The 3705-nt window shown below is 46.1% G+C and overlaps 1 long non-coding RNA gene across 1 annotated transcript in view; it reads right to left on the bottom strand.

Annotated features, from left to right (window-relative positions):
• Positions 1 to 1511: 1511 nt before the first annotated feature.
• Positions 1512 to 3705, bottom strand: part of LOC122554618 — a 15901-nt gene continuing 13707 nt past the window's right edge. Inside the window, exon 3 of the long non-coding RNA XR_006313039.1 lies at positions 1512 to 2294. This is a non-coding gene — a long non-coding RNA (uncharacterized LOC122554618). The remainder of the gene's footprint in view (positions 2295 to 3705) is intronic.

The following is a 3705-nucleotide window of genomic DNA, read 5'->3' as shown; positions in this document are numbered from 1 at the left end:
GTTAAAGGGATCAAAGGATATAGGAAGAAAACAGAAGCAGGGGGCCTGATCAGCCACAATCGTATTGCATGGGGGAGCAGGGCCGAATAGCCTGTTCCTGCCCTTATTTTCTATGTTCTTACTGTGAGTGTGACACAATGGTCAATATTGGGACTATGACAGTCAGTGTGAGACTGCAGTCCATGTGTTATAGTCCATGTTACAGTCAACACGAGACTGAATAGTCAAATGCTCAAAATGAACAGGCAAACATACCCACGACTTGCCTGTCTGGGTTCAAAACATTTGTTGAAACACTATCCTCCTCCTCCAAGGATGCTAGTTAGCTTTGTCAGTGATGTCAAAATCCAGAGAGAATAAAATGTATTCCGGCCCAGCAGTTTATGAACAAACTAACTCGCTGCGGACTGGACGGTGCTAGAGAAACAGTTAAATGGGTTCCAGGAGCACGTGCTGTTGACAGTCTGTGTTTGGAGTCAGCTGCCTTTATTCGGAATCCACATCAGGGTGTCAGTAGGAGACTAACTGGGAGTGGTTGTCTGGAGCTGTATGCGGCTGACTGTCAGGGGCAAGTCCAGGCATGTTCAGCAAGGGTGACTCCTGTATTGCTTCCAACAAAACCCGATACTTGCTCTGTTCTTTAATCCGGAGAGATTCCAAATGGATGAGTATTTAACCACAGGGTATGAATTTAAAATAATCAACTAAAGAACAAAGGGAGAGGTTACAAGTTTAATAATACAGTGCGCTAGTCTGAGATTTGTAAAACAGCGCAAACTAAATCAGCAGCTCCTTTTACATCACCCCTTGAGAATTTACAGTAGACAAACAGGCCATTCATTCAGCTGGGCTATGGCGATGCTAGTGCTCTGAATAAACCTTGATCATAACAATGCAACATTTGATTTGTTTTATTCACATGTGGGATGTTGGTGTTGCTGGCTGGGCCCAGCATTTATTGCCCATCCTGAGTTGACCTTGGGAAGACAGTGCAAAAGTGAGGACTGCAGATGCTGGACATCAGAGTCTAGATTAGAGTGGTGCTGGAAAAGCACAGCAGGTCAGGCAGCATCTTTTCCTGCTCCTCGGATGCTGCCTGACCTGCTGTGCTTTTCCAGCACCACTCTAATCTAAATTTGAGAAGACGGTGCTGAGCTGCCTTCTTGAGCTTCTGAGTTGTAGGTAGACCCACAATGCATGTCGGGAGGGATTTCCAGGATTTTGACCCAGCGACCCTGAAGGAACGGTGATATATTTCCAAGTCAGGATGATGAGTGGTTTGGAGGAGAATTTGCAGGGGCTGCAGTTCTCATGGATCTGCTGCCCTTATCCTTCTAGATGAAAGTGGTCGTGAGTTTGGAAAAATGCTGTCTAAGGATCTTTGGTGAATTTCTGCAGTGCGTCTTGTCGAGCACATGCTGCTGCTACTGAGCGTCGGTGGTGGAGGGAGTGGATGCTGTGGACGTGGTGCTTTGTCCTGGATGGCGACTTGAGTGTTATTGAAGCTGCACCATCAGGCAAGTGGGGAGTATTCCATCACACTTGTAGATGGTGGACAGGCTTTGGGGAGTCAGGAGGTGAGTGACTCACTTCAAGATTCCCAACGTTTAGCCTTTTATCTTCATCCAGCTGCCTCGATGCTATTTGCCACATCCCCTCTGCGTTCATATGTTTTTCATTCTCTGATTAAAGTAGGTATTGCATTGAGTAATTTGCATGCAAGCAGAGCTGATTTCGGAAGGATGTTGGATGGTCATTTGAGAGAAGTAAGCCTTTTGAAGCAGGGGAATAAAAATGAGGGAAATAGAACTGATTAGTTTGGGACTATGGTTGGCGAGGACTGATTGGACTGAAGGGTCTGTTTCCGTGCCACTCTATGATTATGAACCTAGAGAATTCTAGCATTAATTTGATGGGCTGAATGGTCTGTGCAGTGTGCTGATGACTCTGTGGGTGGAGTTTAATGGATACAGGCAATCCCAGGCAGATCCATCTGCACCCCCACAGTCTCTGCACTCAGACCACCTAGCCTTGTTGCTAGCAGTGTCCTTGGACTGTCGTGAGGCGAATTCCTTGCTCCTTGAGATCTCCCAACAACGCATCTGTTCCGTCAAGCCCTTTCAGAGTTTTAAAGTGATGTCAGGTCACCCCAAAGTCCTCCCTTTTCAAGAGAAAGGAGCCCCAGCTGGTGCAGTCTTCCTCAACCAAATCTCGGGCTCAGTATCGATGTATGCAAGGTCAGGTTCCAGTGGAAATCATCTAGAAAGTGTGGGAGGCGCTGGATCCAGCATAATCTTTTAAAATGTGAAAAAGAAAACAGAAGTTCAAGAGTGAGATTATTTATGCTAAAGTGGACGGCTCAGTCAAAGAAACAGCAACAACAACTTATGTTTATCATGTTGCAAAGAAGGCATTTGGTATGCTTGCCTTTATTGGTCAGTGCATTAAACATAGGAGTACAGGACATCGGCCAGGCTACTTTAGGTATACTGCTTTCAGTTCTGGTCTCCCTGCTGATGTTTTGAAACTTGAAAGGATTCAGAAAAGATTTATAAGAATTTTGCCAGAGTTGGAGGGTTTGAGCCATAGGGAGAGGATGGATAGACTGGGGCTGTTTTCCCTGGAGCGTCGGAGGTTGAGGGCTGACCTTATATAATCATGAGGGGCATGGTTAGTGTGAATAACCAAGGTTTTTTTTCCCAGGATAAGGGAGTCCAAAACTAGAGGGCAAATGTTTCATGTGAGAGGGGAAAGATTTATAAGGGACACCTTTTTCATGCATGTATGGAATGAGCTGCCAGAGGAAGTGATAGAGGCTGGTGCAATTACAGCATTTAAAAGGCATCTGGATGGGTGTACGAATAGGAAGGGTTTAGAGGGATATGGGCCAAATGCTGGCAAATGGGACTAGATTAATGTGGAAGATCTGGTTGGCATGGACAAGTTGGACCAAAGGGTCTGTTTCTGTGTTGTACATCTCTATGACTCGATATGGATCTATGTGAAAGTAACGTGCTTCACAGGATTGTCATAAGGCAGCATATTTAACTGGATGGGTATATGAATAGGAAGGGTTTGGATGGATATGCTCTTGGTGCTGGTAGTTGGGACTAGATTGGGTTGGGATATGTGGTCGGCATGGACAAGGTGGACAGAGGGGTCTGTTTCCACGCTATACATCTCTATGACTATGACTCTAAAGAGATGAGATAATATTAAGTCAGGTGATGGGAAGCTTGAAGGCAAAGAGGTGAGGATTAAAGAAGACTTAAGGAAGGAGAGTGAGCTGGGAGCAGAGATGTTGAGGGAAGTATTCCAAGAGTTTGGGGCCTCAGGCCCAGGCATGACTCCCAATGGTGGAACGATCAAAATGGAGGGTAGGTCATAGAGTCATAGAGATGTACAGCATGGAAACAGACCCTTCGGTCCAACCCGTTCATGCCGACCAGATATCCCAACCCAAGCTAGTCCCACCTGCCAGCACCCGGCCCATATCCCTCCAATCCCTTCCTATTCATATACCCATCCAAATGCCTCTTAAAAGTTGCAATTGTACCAGCCTCCACCACATCCTCTAGCATCTCATTCCATATATGTACCACCCTCTGCGTGAAAAAGTTGCCCCTTAGGTCTCTTTTATATCTTTCCCCTCTCACCCTAAACCTATGCCCTCTAGTTCTGGACTCCCCGACCCCAGGGAAAAGA

The sequence above is a fragment of the Chiloscyllium plagiosum genome, chromosome 11 (assembly GCF_004010195.1).
Source record: "Chiloscyllium plagiosum isolate BGI_BamShark_2017 chromosome 11, ASM401019v2, whole genome shotgun sequence".
Lineage (NCBI taxonomy): Eukaryota > Metazoa > Chordata > Chondrichthyes > Orectolobiformes > Hemiscylliidae > Chiloscyllium > Chiloscyllium plagiosum.
Note: the sequence above shows the minus strand (reverse complement) of the source record. Positions and strands in the feature narration are given on the sequence as shown.